A 21443-nucleotide genomic window follows, 5' to 3' on the forward strand; every position below is an offset into this window, starting at 1 on the left:
TGTGGAGGCGACAGAAAAGAGTTCGAAATAATACGGGCAAAATCCTTAGACATAGTGGCCTAGTTAACGGGTAAGGGTTTGGGGAAAGAAGGGGTTGCGTGGTAATTGGGTCGTGTTGGTTGAAGAGACAACCACACACACACACACACAAAATAGAATGGATGTTTGAGGAAATGGAGAGAGAGAGAGAGAGAGAGAGAGAGAGAGGGTAGGCGGGAACAGAGGTATCAGCCTAGGGTGGGAATGAGGATTCCATACTCTAAAATGGAGAGGTGCCGGAGAAAAAAATATGTGTGACGGACTAACACACAAATAGACAGCCAAACAGAAAGAGAGGGCAAATGGAAGAATATTAAATAAGAATAAACCAAAGATCGAGAAGCAGTATACTTTGTTAACTGTTTTGAAAAATCTCATCACTTCTCCAGATAGTTGACAGTGAAGAGGAGAAACAGCTTCTAGATTCCCCCAATTTCTGTGGCAAAGTCAGATAATAAAAACTTACAATAAAGTCACACATGGAACTTCAACACATATCATCATAGATTTATTACTAAAGATAAGTTACAAAACACGAAAAGGACTCTGAATTTAATCATCAAATAACCATAAAAATATATATATTCATATGTAGAGTAGAATGAGTCCAGTGAGTATAACCTGCCAAATATATGATGGCGGTCAAAGTTCATGTTAGGATCACTGACTTACTGTTTTATTCAAAACTGATTTTGAGTTTATCTTTAGACAGGCACAACGTGCGATTTAAACAAGTAAAACTACTGTATCGATGACTGCAAATTCCACATATGAACCAAATCATACCTGTGTCATGAAGACCAACACTCTTAAAAAACAAATTGTTCTGGACTTTACTATAACCAATCTTTCCGCTGTTCATTTCCCTCATGCTGTCAGGAAGGGTCCTCAACCAAGTATTCCTACGTGTTCTGAATTGGTGAATGACTTCATCTTTTCTTAAGATAAATGCATTGAGAACCTTGGGACATTCATTCAATGAGTATTCCTCTTTCAATGTAAAGATAACAACAAAAGCTAATATCATTGTCAGACTAGAAAATACTGACTTTGATGATGAACGAGAATAATAATAATAATAATATAATAATAATAATAATAATAATAATAATTATAATATAATAATAATAATAATAATAATAATAATAATAATAATAATAATAATAATAAATAATAATAAACGTACTTCGGGATCTCGCAATGTGCGCTTCTTCAAACAAGAATGGGTGAATGCTTATTGTCCTTATCACATACAGTAAAATACGACGTACTTATAGTTGACTGCTTTTTATGTAAATGATATGTTCCTTCTGAACTACATAGCCTGCATAATTAGAGAGAGAGAGAGAGAGAGAGAGAGAGAGAGAGAGAGAGAGAGAGAGAGAGAGAGAGAGTAGGTGTTACAGGAAAGATGATGAAACGATTGAACGAAAGGATTCAGAGGATTTACTGCTTGCAAATCAAGAGACTTAAGATTAACATGAGGATAAGTAAAAAAAAAAAGCATAGATGTTTCCAAATTTTACCGTTATGGTTTTGTATGAGATATAGTGAAAATAATTACTGTGATAAAAGCAACAAAACATACATAAAATCAACAAGCAACGAAAATAATAATAGTAACAATGGTGGGCACAGTTTTCGTGTCGAAAATAATGACAATGGTTGTAGGTCCACAATAATATAGCATGTGAGAGTTGATGGTTTTTAATAAATATCGATAGGTTTGGATCCTTGCGCTAGGTTCATCTCTCTCAGTCAGAGAGACTTTATTAAAAATTCGTCGAAGTAAACTTCTGAGCAGGACAATTCCACAACGAAGAACGCAAAAGAAGGAAGCGCTCAAGAGCCCAACTAGGAGGTTCCCTTGTTGATGTTCGTATTCCTGTTCGGTGTTCTGCTGGATTGTATTATATCCTGTCTGTGGGAAGAGAGCAGAAGAGGGGGCAACAACAGGTAGAGAGGGGAAAACAGAGCTTGTCTTAAAAGGGAAAGTTGTAACAAAGTTTTTAAGACTAGTGGCAAAAAGCTTCTCCTAAGTTTATGACGGCGTCTTCCACCAGTCTTCTTGTTTGGACATTTTATTTTTTTAAATGACGTCAGAGCCATCCCAATTCGGTCTATCGTTTTTGTTGAAGGCATGGGAGACTATTGTATTGTTCTGTGCACGTCGTGCATATGAGCGTTTGTGTTCCACAAATCGGGCAGGGTATTCCTCTTCCACTTTCCCCAAAATATTTTCCCTGACAATCTTGACAGGGGACTTCGTAAACCCTCGGAATGATAATATTCTTATCGTTATTGCTGCTTCTAATTAGTTTGTGCATATCGTTTTGTGGTATTTTAAAATTATTTTAGTATTTTTCTTAGGAAATGCTGTAAAGTAAATTATTATAGTTTTTTGTAACTATTATTCTATGACATAGCAGGAAAATCAATTGTTGACATAAACTGTCATTTTATTGAACACCGGCTATTTGTATTGTTTGGGGATGTGTTATAAACACAACAATAGTTGCCAAAATATTGTTGTTTTTTTGAAAAATAAATTAGAATCACAAAAGATATATATTTATTGTAGATATACAAGCAATATTTCCAAGTTTGTAACTAAAGAATTTTCAAGCTATACGTTTTGATTATTATTTATATTGTTTTTGTAGCAAAATGTTACCAAAGTTCATATTAATACTTTTGTATTAAGAGAATTATTCAAATAAAGTAAATTTTTGAAAAGTATTTTTATAATAAAGATTAAAAAAAATATGTTGCTGGCTATTGTTAGCATAGTTACATAAATTGTCGAGGTCGGGATTAAATAGGAGCGGTAAGAATCTGTTAGGTTTTTCCTTTGGGTTGTTATCAGGACGATAAAATACTTTCTTAGCTCGTGAAAGGGCTTTGTTGTCAATAAAATGATCAGGGTATCTTAGTCCTCTGAAAGGTGATCGTATGGGCTAAATTTCTCCATCGACAAACTCTGGGTTGCATATTCTAAATGCACGTGGGGCCAAAGTTATGAGTTCGTTGTTTTGCGATACATAGATAATTTAAGTTTATAATTATTGTGATCTCTAATGACTTGTGCATCCTAAAGTCGTAGCCTATTATCTACTTCTCTTGCTAATGTAAATTTTATGGAAGGCAGAATGCTGTTGGCTACTTCTACTAATCTGTCAAGTTCTGATCGTTTCTTCGGATGACAAAGTTATAAACATTTTGCCCAAAAGACACCAGTTTTCTTTGACTGCTCTAAAGAACAACAAGAACATAGGGCTTATGAGAGCAGGTAAGATGATCCACAGTAGTAATGGATACAAGTGTATACCTACAAAAAGCCTAGTCCCTGCTTAACGTTAGCTACGCCTACACACCTCTAGAATCACCTCCTACCGCTACAAAGATGCAACAGAAATTCAATAGGAAACTTAGGAAAATTGCCAACACCCTCCCCGTTACCGCACATAAAGACCTAATCCTTACTAAGATATCCTTCTAATTCCCAATGTGCCTTATTTTTACGGAGTACCCAAAATTCATAACCAGGGTGTCCTCTGAGGCCAATTGTTGCTACATGTGGATCTCCACAGAACAACTTAGCTCTTTGGCTCACTCAAGGACTTTTTTTTTTCTGACTCTTCCTCCTGTGTGAATGTTAAAGAACCGATGCTTTGACTTTCATTTCAGTGTCAGGTCGCTAACTGCAGTTTATTATTGCACCTATGTCGTTGTTCATTATTCACACAGAATAGAGTACCGTAGTGTGACGCAATCATCATTGGCACACACACACACATATTTATATATATATATATATATATATATATATATATATATATATATATATATATATATATAATATATATATATATATATATATATATATATATATATATATATATATATATATATATATATATATGTATATATATATATATATATATATATATATATATATATATACATATATATATATATATATGTTGTGTGTGTATATATTATATATATAATATAATATATATATATATATATATATATATATATATATATATATATATATATGTGTGTGTGTGTGTGTGTGTGTGTGTGTGTGTGTGCGTGTGTGTGTGTATGTGTTTGTGTGAATGAATTCACAGCGACGACTCTTTAACATTCACACAGGACTAAGAGTCAGAAAAAAAGTCGTTCTCGAAGAATGTTGGCAGGAATAAGTACCTCCTAAAATAAAAAGGACCACCTTATTTTTTATTTCAAAAAAAGAAAAGGATGCTTCTCAAATATAGAAAAGAAGCCACCAATTGGGATGTCTACGTGATCGGAAGAAAAATCGGTGGTCATTTCACCTCCTTTCGCCTCTATGATGTGATGGTGGGGTTTGTGCATGTGTGTGTGTGTATGTGTGCGCGCGTGTGTGTGTGTGTGCCAACGTGTGCACGTGTGCTTTTGTGTTTGTGATATTTTGTGCCAATAAAATTCTAAGTATGTAATGAGACGTCGCTTTAATTTTGCCTCTTTAATCTTACTAAAAAGTATATTACTTACGTAATTCTAAATAGTTTTCAATAAATATTTAGACATGAGCACATCAAATCGACTCTCTTAAAGTTTGATAAACCAACAGCAATTATTAGAGGATTATCGGCTGAGGAGAAATTAAAATAAATCAAATGATATTGCTGCTCAGCTTTAAATATAAGAAAATCTGTCGGATTTGCTCAAACATCGATTTCCTGGAATCCTTGAGGATAAAGTACTCTTCTCTCCCTCATTTCCTCGGCCTCTCCAAATGGAATTCTATTTCGCCTCATGACACGACCATATGTTAGAATAGCTTGGAGAACTGTTGTAGCCTTCTATACACATCTGTCCACCATCACATGCCATAGACAAGGAAAATATCACAAAAGGATTCAAATATCCACTTGAACAGCATCAATATCTCAGTCGGGACTTATAATCACTGTTAAATCAAGTCTCTTGAACGATGCGTTGTTTTTCCAAATAAAAAAGAAACGATGCTCCACCAATTTATCTTTTAATCATGAATGACCCGTGAAGTTATTATTGATTGGGTAACTGTTGCAAATTTGCCTTATTATAAAATGGCAATTACAAACGAAGCACATTATATATATGAGCATTCCCCTTTCCAGCTACCATGTGAATCGTAACGAATTCCGAGGCATATATTTCGTAGCCCATTAAATCATACATCATGGTCTCTGATACATATATTGACCGTAAACTCAATAAACTAGTCAGGATTACTGAACTCAAAACTGAATTGGAAGGAGCCAGCAATTTGTCATTTCTAGGTATTTGAATCATTACAGATTAGTGAAATATCATGCCTTTATTATATATAGAAAACCAAACATTGACAGTATCTTACACTATCATAACGTTTCAGTAATGGTCATAGTTGCTTGCAATATTTTTCTAGCAAGTACCTTGTAAAAGATTTTCTCATTCTTCTACCCGCATCGAAACGAGGCCATTTGACTACAGAGATCCCCTTAACATTAAACAAAGCGACTTTAGAGACTAGATAAAATTTCAGTTTTGTTGAAATCTGCCTAATAAGAATGACTGTCCGTGCAAGAGAAATAGTCATGAATCGAGCATCATCATCTGTTCCTAATATATGAACATACAAGAATTTCGCTTGTGTAGACAGGTTAACTTTGCCCCCAAAAAATCTCTTTGACAAGAAAACCAAAAGGCCCGCTCCAAATTACCCAAGTACATGCTGATGCAGGTTAAAAGACTAATGTTAATTTCTCTCATAACAGGACAGGCAGGTATAATAGTTTTTTAATCCTACCGCACTCGCAGCTTATTCAGGTAAGACGACGTTTATGATAATTTCTTTCATCACAGGACAGTGATAGCATTATTGGCTTTAATCCTACTGCACTTGCAATTCATCATGAGCTGATGTATATACGTTTTATAAATTCTTGCCAAAGTGAACTTGAACAAGGATTTATAAAACTTGCCCAACTTCTTTTGCGGCATTTTCGAAGCATCTTGTTCATTGAAAAGAAATGCAAGCTGCTTAAATGTCTTTGAGTTAACTGAAAGAAACTTTCTTCACTCGTTTCGCAGATTAGAAAGAAGATGCAAAAGACTCATTCAACAGTTAGCTAAACAGATTTTCGGTTTAAGAATATCGCTTCTTTTCTAGTGTTGGGAACCAAAATTTTAGTTCATTAGGATGAATCTTCCTTGTCATTCCCTTATAAATCCAAAAGTGAACTTTCTTGATTTTTTATAGATCTATCCACCTATCCCTTCCATTAACTGAAAAAGAAGCAATTTTTCAGGTTTTTAAAATTATTTTTACCAAAAAAATTGTCAAATAGTGCTTTTCAACTATAAATAGGCAGCATCATTTTTCTCGTTTATCAGGTATTTGAAAAATAAGTTTTCAGAAACTAAAACACGACGTTTGATACAAAACTAACCTACGACGTTTGATGCCTATCTTTAAAATAAAGGGAAAATTATAAAATATTATGAATAGATGGAGACCTCATAAAAGGGATATAAAAATGCATAAAGAGACAAAAGGGGGGAATTCAACTTTTACGTTTCCGATATTGGGTTTAGTAATGATATGTTACCGAGGTTTTAACCTCGGTACAGTCTCAAAAGAAAAAAAAATATCTGTTGACCCCTCCTCAGAGAAGTATGTTGGTAGCCATGACCTTAGAGCAGTAAGGCACTGAGTGACTCTCTCTCTCCCTGTCCATCAACCCCCCACCTCTCTCTCTCTCTCTCTCTCTCTCTCTCTCTCTCTCTCTCTCTCTCTCTCTCTCAGGTAACTAAATCAGACTCGTGAATTACAAAAATACATTTACTTAAGAATAAAAGGATTAACTAAATAAATCAAATTCTCAAAGAAACAAATGTTTAACTGAATAAGTTAAAATTTCAAAATCCAAATAATCCAAATAACCCTGGGAATTGAACCAAACCCGTCCACCTGTTTCTCTACAATAACCAACATTGGTTTAGTCATAAAATAGGGAACTAGAAAAGTTAAAGTCTCCCCACACCATATCCACGGAACTATCTGTTCCGTTCCCATTAAAATTACCAGACAAGTTCCCACTACCAGAACCATCTGGGAAAAAAAAAAAACAAATCTCACATAAATCAATTGCAAATAAATCAAAATGACATAAATTAAAAGTCATATGGAAAAGGACATCTCTGAAATAAAGGTTTAAAACATAAAAAAGACAAAGCCACACTTGGGCTTAAAAGTACTCTTACCCATTTTTAGCTGTGAGCACTATCACTAAACAAAATACAACTGTAAAATGGCCATCTCCATAAGGCCTCTTCGGGTGCTTCTCCATCTTAGTTATCCTACCTTCCCATTATGTAGGGGAAATAGCTCGTAAGTACACAAGCACGAACTGTCTCACAAGACACTCCCCATATTATGACATCATTGATTCCTCAGAAGTTCATTGCATTGAAATAGTTGTGTGACGTCATAACAGCTCAATATCACGCCCATAAAATCTACCCAAAACCAGATCCTTGCTTCCTCTCATGCACGGACATAAGACATGATCTGTTTTGTTGAGGCAGCAACTTCTACCTGGCGCCACCCCAAGTGTTTGTGCAACATTTTCGGAGCTAACGCTGAATCTGTCCTTTTAAGAACTCCTTTGTTTCCACGGGAGTCAAAATGATGACATCTATCGTTTCAAAAATGTCATTGCTCATCACATCCGTATATCAGCCATCGGTCAACAAAAAAAACAATTCAAAAATATAACAGATACGTGCAATTATAAATGCAAAAGTGCCTATAACAACTGCCCCATGATCGCATAGTTGCACTCCCTTCATCTGTCAGTTCGTGCCTGAACACATTAGCATGTAATTGTAAGGAAATATTTATATTTTTGGGTGTTTTTACACAAGATATACTTTTTTTGGATATTGTTAGGGATCTGATGTTGTTTCTATGGCTAAAAAGATGAAAAGGAGACAGACAAGCAGACAGACCAACAGAAAGCAGAACAATAGTTTCTTGATGGAGGTAAAAAAAGGAGAGAGGAAAAAAAAACTTGAAATCTGGGCACCCTCATTGCATAAAGACTTCTAACGACTTTCAGACTTGTGGGCATGACGTCTGAGACCTAATGAATCAATAGGTATTGGCAAATCTGCAGTTCTTAACCCCTAAGCTCAATAATCATTCACAGAAGCTTTCTTGATGCTCAGGGTCCAAAGATACAAAAGGAATTCTACCAAGGACATCCCATGAAAGCCAAATAGGTTAAAGCAGCATATGAATCTGGAAATGCGCATCCAAGTAGGATGATCAAATGAAGCTTCCGTAAGAGAGCAGTTTTCGATATGTTTGTTCTATTTACTTTCAGATGTGCAAGTAGCTGAGATGGAGATTTTTCTCTTTTATTACCATCACTACATTCATTCATTGTACCTAAGATCAGTTCCTCATTGGACGATTGGGTTGAGTACTCGCCTATCAATCTCGTAGCCCGAGTTCGCCACCCGCTGCTGCCGATGCAGAATCAGAGGATTTTATTTCTGGTGATTGAAAATTCATTTCTCTATAAAATTTAGTTCGGATCCACAGTAAGCTGTAGGTCCCGTTGCTTAGTAACCAACTTGTTCCTAGCCACGTAAAAAAATCCAATCCTTCGGACCAGCCCTAGGAGAGCTGTTAATCAGCTCAGTGGTCTGGGTAAACCAAGATACACTTATCCTGTACCTAAGCTCTGATAGTTCATTATTTAGAAAGTATTCGTTATCAATCAGCTCGTGGACTCTCTCAGAAGAGTGAAAATGTAATCTCCATCTCCAAGATTTTCATTTGTGAAAATACAAATGATTTTTCAGTGTAGCACTAATGGCCCATCCACTCCACTCTCTCTCTCTCTCTCTCTCTCTCTCTCTCTCTCTCTCTCTCTCTCTCTTACTCAAATGAGTGTTTCATTTGTTCTGGCTAAAATTCTCTTATTGCATAACCATTTAATTTTATTAAGGCTACGATATACACATATATATATATATATATATATATATATATAAATATATATATATATATATATATATATATATATATATATATATATATATATATATATGTATGTATATATTATGTTTTGTGCGTTGATATGTATATACATCTTTCCTCTTTTTTTTATCAGTTTTCTCCTAACATATCTTACCGTTGGTCCTCTTTGCGCATATATATATATATATATATATATATATATATATATATATATATATATATATATATATATATATATATATATTATATATATATATATATATATATTATATATATATATATATATATATATATATATATATATATATATATATATGACGAACAAGACTACGTGTCACACGATGTAGAGGTCGTTTAGGGGCAAAGAGCGAATAATTGACAGGTCGATGCAACCTAGCGATCTCGTTGAAGGATCAGCGATGTTGGTTTGTTCGAAGGCTCCTAGAAACAGATCACATGTGCCGGAAACGAAATCAGCTAGAACCCTATCCGGTTGCAAGTCCGGATTCAGGGGAGTGTTTATCGGATGTCGTGCATACGTTTGTACGAATGGAAGGGGCTAGTGAAGCGAACATTGCGAGCTTTAATGGGAATGTGAATCATTAAGGCAAGAATAGCATAGTGCGAGAACCAATTATTAATGCCTTACGGTTACCGTTGAATAGGTAAGCTTATTGACGTTTCAATCCCTGGTGAGTTTGTTTATTATCTAATTTATATTTGTGAATTTTCTCTGTTATTTCCATTTTTTTTGGTTGAGGTGTTTAGTGAATGACTTTCTCTAATGTTATGGGAATTACCTCCTTTTTTCTATGTTGCATAACAAATTGTTTTTTTGTTTTTTTTCGTTTGAGAGATGGATCGTGGTTAAAGCCACAATCATGGGAAACAGTGGAAAGACTGTCTAGCCGTCAGTATTTCATAACAGACTTTTAGACTTGTTGGGTATGATATGGTATAATTTGTAACGGTGACGGGTGCTTGACTTTGGGCTCCCTTTATTTTATTTTATTTGAAATCTGGGTTAGATAACCCGTTTCTTTGTTTATTTCCATTTAATTAGTATTATGTTGAAATTGCAACATGAACTCTATTTTGTAGTCAGGGTTTGATTTAAATAATTTAGCTAGAGTGGAGGTATGAAAGAGAGAGAGAGAGAGAGAGAGAGAGAGAGAGAATTTTTTCCACAGCTGAACTACAAGATGCTAACTGCGATTTCAGGTAAAGCCTCTCTTCTAGTGATGATAACATTTATATCTATCGAATGAGAAAAGAGGACGACTTTTGTCCTTTACAACAACATCCAGTTAAAATGAACCATAAACCAATAAAAATAGACTGGGGCGCAAGGCTGTACATGACAGCAGTCTGTACCAGTAATAATTGAGGAATTTAAATAAAGTGAATTTTTAGAATAACCCTTATTTACCGGTAGCTCTATCTATTATTTTTCTTTAAAAACCTCATTAGTGAAAATGTATTCTGAGTTTTAACACTGATATATTGCAGGTAAGCTGTAGCAAATCTTCCCCTGAAAAAGTGTCGAAAAATTAAAATCTATTTTCATTTTTCTTCGAGGCTAAATCTATCAGAATAAATGTAGATCCAGAAATATTAAAATGCATTCAAATCAATAAAATTGACAAAAACGATTCAACTTTTACGAACGATTCAGGAAAAGCGAATAATGTTAATATATTGGCAGCCCATTCCACGTTTGAAACGTATTTTACGCTGTGCCTCGTATTAGAATGCATAGACACCAACGCAAAAACGGCAACGCTGGTATTCATATAGAAAAAGTGATGGCTTTTAAAAACTTTTATTCATAGATATTTCAACATGCTCGATGTACATATATCACTATAATTGCGATTGCCAGTGTTCTCTAGAGTAAAGGAAAATGTTAGGGCAGATCAAACTAGTATTCGAGTCATGTACGGAAAGAGTGTAAATATAATTTTATACTGAATTCATTGCATTAAAAAGGGAGAGTTTTCAATTGAAATTCAAAAGGTCAGACTCAAGTGAGACTTGGGCTTTCATAAGCGGTGGATTTGGTGGGCTTCATATTAGAGTCCGGAATTATACCGATTTCTTTTGAAAGATTCTATTTCCCTGTTTAATTGATAGTGGCCAATTCGGAATTCCTTTGTCGACGGTAAAAAGGCATTGGGAAAATGGAAGTCGTTTTAGCTGTCTGTACAGAAGGGAGATTACTAAATCCGCCATTGCCCATGAAACAAGTGATGGGAATCTGTCAAAAGGACTGGAGATATTCCGAGGCACCATTCTCATTCTCTCTTTTTCTCTCTCTCTCTCTTTCCAATATATATATATATATATATATATATATATATATTATATATATATATATATATATATATATATAATATATATATATATATATGCATTGGTACGTTCTTTCTTGTGTGGGTTCGGGCTGGTATTATTTCTCATTGTGAGTGAAGATGTAAAATTGGGTTTACAGCAAACCCGTACATTGATCTGTTCGAAGGGGCTTGATGATGTTGGTGTTCACCTTTTTCTCTTCCTCGAATCTGTCATTGTATTCACTTCAATGGTAAATGAAATTCTCATCGTCGTCACTTGGTTTCCTGGTTTTGTTGGTGTAGAAAAGTTCGATTCTTCTAGCTGCATCTTCAATCAGTTTATCTTAGAAGCCATTATTCGTCGAGAGATGTGTTGATCATGATATCCTGGTGGGTCTCACGCCATGTGGAGCAGTGGGTTATGGTTGCTTTGATGTAGGCGTCCACTACTGATCGTTAATAAGCTGCTGGGCATCCCTACGTGCGTTAAGACACAGCCCCGCGTTTGTTGCCTTTGTGTAGATTTTGGGGTCGAACACTTGTCCTTTTTGTGTAATGAGGATGTCTAGGAAAAGAAGGGTTTTCTCTCCGCCAAATTATAAAGTAAATTTTAGGAAGGAATTCTTCTTAAGTTCTTCTGATAATTTTGTACCTTCATTTTTGTCCTTCATTGTCATAAAAATGTCGTCAATATACCTTGCGTATAAGTGTGGTTTTTGGTGCTTGACAAAAGTTGTTGTTTCAACGGGGTCCATGTAAATGTTAGCAAAAAGGACTCCAAGTGGAGACCCCATTGCTATACCGTCGCACTGCCTGAATAAGTCACATTTGTGTGATAGGAGAGGGGCCTCTTTAGTACTGGTTTCCAACACCAATCCGGTATTGGTAGCGGTTCTCTCGGTTGGTATGGTATTTATATACGATTAAGTATCAGGTTGATTGCATTATCTACTGGGACACTTGTGAACAAGCACTCGACGTCAAGAGAGGAGATGTCTTCTGATTCTGTGCTGGGAAGTAAATCGATGATTTCTGTGCTTGATTTTACTGAGTGTTTTGATGGAAAGTATGGAGATATAATTTCATTGAGTTTCTTTGCCAGTTGGTAGGTGAAGGACCCAACAAATGAATTAGACAAAAGTTCTACACATACAGAATGTGCCAACAAAATGAGATAAAGTTCCAGAAAATAGTTGGTGATTTTAAACCGGGATACTGCTATGGAACGATACAAACACACAAGACGTGTATATACTTAACAGTTGTGAAAGTGAATGGCCGTATGTAATTTATGTTAATAGTCTTATATGGGTTATGATATATGGAATAAGATACAGAAACCCATAAAAAAATACACACACACACAAACAACCAAACGCAGCCCACATGCGCTCAAATGATAGCGCCCCGGGTAGAGCAGTTACCATGTCATGTATTTTACTTTGTGATGGTGGGCTGGTCAGCTATCCATTTCAGGGACCTCCCGCTAATTTATGGTAATACAGTCCAATGTCAAATGGTGTTAATTAAGGCATTTACCCTTGACTTTTTAAAGCAAAGTAGCAAGAGTCAGCAGGACTAAAATACAGAATCGAACGTCCGCTATCCCCCATCCCTTCCCTCTCCTTCCCTCCCTCCCTCTTTCTTTCTCACTCTCTGTAATTTACAAAATGCAATAAAATACCGTTTTCCATATTTTTCAATACCAGTGGATAATTGGGGGGTCATAATGAAAAGAATAGCAAGGTTTGACGTAATGATCATAATAATATTTCATTTTCCCAACGTTTTCTGTTGATAGCAAGGCCAAGGGGGGCCTCTTTCTCTTGGACTTATTAATAGTATCGTTGGTGTGTCAGGTAATACCGTAACGGTAAGGGTTTGTCTATCACCTGCCGTATATAGAAAATGGAAAATGCAGAGGATTAATCTCAATAGGTAAGTGAATCTTCGTAACACACATGCACACACACACACATGCAAAAAGCACATGCATATTGGTCAATCAATCAATCAATCAATCAATCAATGTATCTATCGCTATCATATTACGTATTACTTTGTATCTCTCTCACCCTTGGAGTATATATATATATATATATATAGTATATATATATATATATAATATATATATATATATATATATATAAATATATATATGATATATATATATATATATATAATATATGTATATATATATATGGTGTGTGTGTGTGGTGTATATATATATATATACATATATATATATATATATATATATATATATATATATATATATATATATATTATATATATATATATATGTGTGTGTGTGTGTGTGTGTGTGTGTGTGTGTGTATACATGGTGCATGTATGTGTGTATGTTTCTCAACATTATTCAATTGCTACACTTGTTTTAATAATAACCGCGTTAACTATGCAAAATAATTATTTGTTAAAGAAAAAGTAAAAATACAAAAATGTGACACTTGTAAATTTTATACGATTGCTTAACAGATAAAGAACATTATATTTTTTACCGCATGGTTCTGCGCGTATTCTGCCCACACAGGACATACGATCTCGTTACAGAAGTCATAGGAATTAAGACGAGAGTAGTGTTAATTATATACTGGGTTGTAGGTTAATATGTGTGATATAATTTTGGTGACCTTATCTTACCTGGTCGTAGTCAATATGTTGATACGAGGGTTAAAAGGTTAAAGAGATCGTGATAGAAGGTACTACATTATACTGGGTGAATAGGGTGACCGTCTTATGCTCTTTGCTCTGCCAACACAGAGTCAGGGAAATTTAGTTCTGGTGATATAAATTCATATCATTTCTCTGTGTGGTTCAGATCCCACAACAAGCTGCAGGTCCCATTGCTAGGTAAGCAATATGTTCCTATCCACGTAAAAATATCTAATCCTTCGGGCCAACCCTTGGAGAGCTGTTTGTTAATTAGCTCGGTGGTCTGGTTAAACTAAAATACACTTAACTTACGCTCTTTAGCCTACTTACATTTATATACCTTAAGAAAATACGGCAACAATAATATATTTAACACGGAATCTACAGAAACAGACATATTTATAACATCCAATATTACTCAATATATTATAATAGACAAGAATGAGTGTGGTCGGAGATAGGGAGGCCAGGTAAGTGGGTTGAGGGAGGGATGAGGAGGGGGAGGGAAAGGGAGGGAGGTAAGAATGACAGGATAAGGACAAAGGACGTTCGAATGCTTAGGCTGGCGATATTTGGCAACACCATGCAAGTATAGAGTAAACGCCCCAACTAACATCATTTGACAATGCACTACATTATCAAAAATTAGCGGGAGGTGTCTTGTATACTACGTCAAGGTACCATTTCGTTCAAATAATATGTTTTGAAAGCTATTTGAGAAAAACGATGACTTGCGAGATGGAGAGTAAATGTTTGCTGACCGCTGGGGACCCGAAGCTGCTTCCCATAGAATACCGTTATTGGGTTAAAGTTCCCATCACTCGTCCTACATTTAACCCCTACGTAAATTATGACGGTTCACCGGTCATTTTGGATGGTTCCTATTCGTTTCTTTCTTTTTTTTTCTATTTTTGAATGAGTATCATAGTATGAACAGCAACTTCATATCCAGCGTATAAAGAAAATTTCGTATTTCACAGTGTTATGATTTACTTTTATGGTTAGGATTTTTTTTTCTTCATTTAAAACGGATTCCAACATCAGCAACTGAAAGCAGGGTAAAGAATATAAAAGAAAACTTATAACACACCAGGAAGTATTTATTTTCTCTATTATATACAAAGAGAGGGAGAGAAACGTGGCACCCACCCAACTTCTTCACTATATAAAACTAAGCCAAGAGAGGGGAAAAGTGCAATTGATAGAAAAATCTAAATTGGTCATGAATCTTGAGACTTATCCTTCCTGGCAAGGGCTTTAACTGAAGAAATGGGCCAATCCAAAGTAAGACAGCAGTCGATGGTATTATATTCACCTTCCGAGTTTTGAGAGGTTGTAGAAATGCAAAGGGCGGGCAGATTCTCATTACAGACGGCCAGGGCATCTGAAGGAGTCTCTCTTGAAGGTCAAATGCGGAATGCCATATACCCAGAAATTTGTGGATCTAATATGATAATGCAGGCGATAGTCCTTTCCTTGTATAGAGATTATTGAGAACTCGTGCTGAACTAATTTATCTAAACCGACCATCCGGTCACTTTCGTTTCTTTTAGAATTCATCCTTAATCAAAATAGCCACTACCCATGCCAACAGGGGGATGGGACCATTCGACGGGGCCGATTCGCCGCCGACAATTAGCCACCGCCAGTTCGCCTCCAAGGCCGTTTTGCCGCTAAGGAATAAAAAGGAAACTTTATCTGTGAATCATTTCTCAAGAATCCATCAATTGTTTAGGCAAAAAAGGTTATTTTATCTGTGTCAGAGATTCCACTTAATTACTGCTATTCGACGGTTGCAAATCAATATTGTTTTCATGGATTGACTGGCACCTCATTAAAACTTGAGCGTCTCGATATTTTTTAATGAGGGACCAAAATAATGTCATCATAATACGAGCAACGTTTGCGATTTGCAAGTAAATCTCATAATGACTTTTCATCAGCTGACACAGCAATCACCTTTAAGGTCAGAGAGCACTCCTAATTACCACCGTTCAAGTGGTGCTAATGACAGATATTGTTTTGTAATGAATAACTGACATTTCATTAAAACTTCGGCGCCTCTTTGATATATCGAAATCAACGGAGAAAATAGTATATTACTTGACTGCAAGGCGCTCTGAGGTTTTTTTTCCGTTAGGAGAAGAAAAAGTGGAGTAATCTGTCTCTTATCGGAAATATATTTCAGCATTTATATAGTACGACCACAAACCCAGATATATTAGTCTTCGTGACATTATTTATGATGGTACTGAAGGTTAACAGCTTTCCTTTGTTTCAACAGAATTGTGAATTAATAATTATGACTTTGCTTATCTAAAGAGATTCAAATTCATCAGTCCAGTGTTGCGGCCATCTTGACAAAAAAATGCTTCTTTTCAGAATCTAATGCATAATTTTACCAATGCCTTTGTAATTACTTCGTGCAGGTATAAAAATATTTTATTGAGTGGCGTGGCATTTTGCCCGATGAATTAATAGGTGGAGGGAGTTGGGTGTAATGGACGGTGAGAGTAATGATAATGAAAATGACTTTATATTTTCAAATCCAAGAACACCGACTTTTTGTCTCTTCTCGAAAAGCGAATAATCATTCTAATTGCTATAGTAGCATTTATTGTTTACAAATATTTTATTTGCCTCATAGGTATATTTTTTTCATTCAGTTAGTAACTGCTATTAAAATTGCAATTATTGTAAAGTAGATGAAAATGAGTTATAATATTTAGAGAGAATATCCTACCTTTATTGCAAGATGAATAAGAAAAACCTGTCATCTTTGAAGGAACATAGTGAGTAAAAATAATGCAATCTCCATGGTCTTTTGCAAACATTATGTAATAGTTAAAACAAAATACTCTTATATTTAAATAACATAAAGTAATTATTGTAATTGCGTATAAAAAACATACTAATATGAATAATTTTACATAAACAACGACTCATCAGATACTTAAGAAAAAAAGGAAAAAAAATCCGAGAGTATTACAGTAATTAACACTAGGCAACTTCCTGCTGACATAGGTTTTGGGAGTTGCTTTGTCTTTTATTTCCCTTAATGGACACTGTATGATGTTGTTATGCTGTATATGTGTGTATGCATGCTCTTATATATGATTTGTATTTAGTGTTAATTTTTCTGATATATTGATAGAAAACAGGTTTTGACTGAAAATAAATATATTTCACTACTTTCCTTTACAAAAAAAAAATAATAATAAATTTGATGTATGGGGAAATTTTTGTATTGTGTATCCACCAGACAAATGGTTTTATTATTCAAAAATAATACAAGTTAGATAATGTCACGAGGGAATTTGAGAGAAGAGGATATGGCACTCTGAAGTGGCTTATGGCAGGCCCTTACATTGTTCATGGGGTTAAATCTGTTTTACATATATTTCTTATCTGCCAGGCAGATCCAAGAAAAAAATTCGCATTCTCTAAAAACTTTCAATGCCTCTAAACAATGCATATACGCACATATTCATATATATATATATATATATATATATATATATATAATATATATATATATATATATATAATATACACACACACACACACACACACATATATATATATATATATATATATATATATATATATATATATATATATATATATATATATATATATATATATATATATACACACACACACACACACCATATATATATATATTATATATATATATATATATATATATATATATATATATATATATATATATATATATATATATATAGCTGGATAGATAAATTGATAAATACATACATACATATGAAAGGTCTAGGGTTTTTGATTAATAATATATTGCCAAGATGTTCGCTGTAACCTATGGAATGTGAAGAACAGTGCAGAAGTAACGACCCGAGAAAGCTGATGAATGGGTTTCTATGGATGGCGTGAGGTAAAACTGCTTAGTTAGACAAGTCAATGTACGATAGTTCATGAACTCTTCTCCAAAAGTGCCTTTGTGAAACTGGATGAGGCCAGTAATCGTGAGACGCTAACGAACTGTGCGTTCGTATGTGCGTGTGCGCCTCTTTCTGTTAATAATGTTGGATACACGAGTCTATGGGGGGATTTCGATAGAGGCGTCTTCGAGAGAAAGGCAAGATGCCGTGGTGCTCACCGGGAGTTTTTTATTAAGTGTGTTTTAAGTGTTCCGGCTGCTTGGGTGAGTGTTTGAAGTATTTTAGCCGAAGACTGGCTTGTTACCTATTTGACATTTTGTGGTAATATTCAATCTTTAGTCTGATTGTTAAACTTGTGTGTACTTATGGGATGTGTTCTGTGTCTTTGAAACAGACGGTTCTAACAATGAGGGGGACAGGGAGTCCCAGATGGATAGTTACGATTGGTGTGACTATAACTGTTCAGACATTTTTGTTGGGGTTTTAATTGAATTGATTCATTATTTATTCATTGTTAATAAATGTTCTTTTGTAATGCAACTCTCTCATTTTGACAACCTGTTAGAGTGGAGAGGTGTCAGTGCTAGAAAGAGGTGGAGAGAGAGAGAGAGAGAGGAGTTGCCGAGAGAGAGAGAGAGAGAGAGAGAGAGAGAGATGTGTGTATTGGTTTGCCTTGACGTTCGAGCTACACGTTTACCAAATGAATAATGGGAAATGTCCCCATTACACACACACACGATATATATATATATATATATATATATATATATATATATATATATATATATATATATATATATATATATATATATATACATATATGTATGTATGTGTGTGTATGTATGAATGTATTATGTATGTATAAAAGAGAGAGAGAGAGAGAGAGAGAGAGAGAGAGAGAGAGAGAGAGAGAGAGAGAGAGAGAGAGGCGGGGGCAATGTAGGGCAAGTCAATAGCAAAATATATTTATTTTTATTTTTGAGATGAAAACATAACGTTAGATATGGGACAACAAAGACCTTTTGCTTTTTAGCTACACGGGTTGGCGACTTCAAAGCTAGAGTAAACAGAAACCTACTATGAGATTCAGGGTCTCTGTAACACGGTTTTTTGGACTTTGCTCCTTGTCAAAGCATCGGATGTAGCTGAAAGTTGACATATGTATATTTTACAACCACACACAAATTTTGTCAGCATTATCAATAACCTAAACCCGATAGTTTTAATTTTTATAGAGTAAAAATGATCTAGCCGACGCCATGGCCAATGATTACGAGCCAAGAGTCGAAAAACATTCATTACGTAAGCAAAGTAAACAAACGCCTTTTGACTAAATGTTGCCCCGCCCATCCACCAGACAGAAATGCCATCGGCTCTGAAACCCAAAGACTTTATGAATGGCGGAACGATACATAGATGTGGTGGGGTATCAGTGCTAGCGTAGTAATACTACTGTAGCAGTAGTGCCGCAACAGTATAGCAGTAATATACATGAATTAAACGTTTAGGCCAACTGCTGGGATCCTTGAGGATCATTTAGCACTTCTTACAACTACTCGAGAAATTAGATTTTATAGCCAGAAGTCAAATTTTCTAATCCAACAATGCCCATGGTAGCCTTCAGTGTTATCCTGAATTATAACGAGGCGAAAGTGGGTGGAGCCTCATGGAGTCACCATTCTGACGATAATTATTGGTGAAGGTTTAAAGCCAATATACGGTACCGACTATTTTTTTTCAGTAAATAGGTAGATAGCCAATAAATAAAAATTGCTTGACATTGGATATAGCAGTTATCAAATCAAGCTTGTCTACTATGTTTTTGGTAATTACCAACTATTCCCTACATCTTGTCAATCTGATTGTGACCTATAAAGTAGACTGTAATTTCTTTGGAAACTTATTTTGGGAGTTAGACTAATAATCGAAGTGTTTTTGTATTTATTAACATATTTTGTTGGTTTGTTCATTATGACAACTATCAGTGGGGAGGTTCCAGTGTTCATAAAGGTGTACTGCTTTGCTTGTATTTAAATTTGTATGTCATTGTTGGCAGAGGTTTAGCCTTCGTTACGTATAGCCAATCATCCATCGAGAAAGAGGGAAGAAATGATGTCATAAGTTACGTAACGAGTGCGTTCGAAACCTTTTCTCTGAATAAGTTGGCCCGTCTTCAAAATAGGTCACTTTTACATTATAAGTACCAAATTTATTCAACCTACGTAGTGCAGAATACACTCAAAATTTATGTGTTGATATAATATGTATTCTGAATAAGCGTTATATTTATGAAATGCATAGATAAAAAGTTATTGCGAAAAAACCGTGTTACAGAGGCCCTGAATCTCATAGTAGGACAGTGTGCTTTTATAACACAATTTAATGGCTGTATAATTAAGACAGACAGACAGACAGCCAGAGGAGAGGCAAGTTCTTTTATTGTTGATATAAAAACATCTCATCGAAAATTAATAAGAAATCCTCTTATTAAACCTCTTGTAAATAGTAATCTGGGACAGTATGCTTTTATAGTGCTACTCGTGCAGCTAAATAAAATAGTGTCGTCAGTAAGAGAGAGAGAGAGAGAGAGAACTAAAGTAATGTCAAAATAGAGCAATATATAAAAAAGTAGGTGTTGACTAAAATTTTTATGTAGAAATTAGAACTTTTTTCTAATCTTCAAGTCCAAAATACTCTGGAATAATACGCGGTTATGATTTAATTCACACAAGTATAATAGAGAGAGAGAGAGAGAGAGAGAGAGAGAGAGAGAGAGAGAGAGAGAGAGAGAGAGAGAGAGAGAAAAGAAAATAAGCCATGAGTTACTCTTAATTTTGATGAATTTTGCAAAATAATTTAAGAATTCAAAAGCGATAAATTTTTCACATGAAGGTCATGTAAAGCCATTGGTCCCGTTGCTGAATAACCAATGGTTCCCTGCAACGTAAAAAAAAAAAAAAAAAACATACAAACAATCAAACCTGACTGTTTGGTCATCGTAATTCGCCAGTTATCCTGAAATATTTTTCCGACAGCATATACTCTTACATTACAGTATTGTCTTGAGAGAAGTTTATCACATTACGAGAGAGAGAGAGAGAGAGAGAGAGAGAGAGAGAGAGAGAGAGAGAGAGAGAGAGAGAGAGCCCGTCTTTCTGAAAAGTGAAGTAAAACGCATCATTTTTGATCAAGTTAAAATTGCCCAAGTTCATTGAGAAATTCGTGAATCGAAATTTGTGAATTCGGTTCTTAAGAAAATAGTAATATTTGAAAACATTTTATAATGTATTATCCAGGAGAAATCGTCATAAATAGCAAGCGCATCATTACTTCGTTTTCCTAACTTTTTTTGTTGGTTAGCAAAATATCTACGTTGATCCAAATAACAATAAGTAATGGTATATATTATAC

Source organism: Macrobrachium nipponense, chromosome 36 (assembly GCF_015104395.2).
Source record: "Macrobrachium nipponense isolate FS-2020 chromosome 36, ASM1510439v2, whole genome shotgun sequence".
Lineage (NCBI taxonomy): Eukaryota > Metazoa > Arthropoda > Malacostraca > Decapoda > Palaemonidae > Macrobrachium > Macrobrachium nipponense.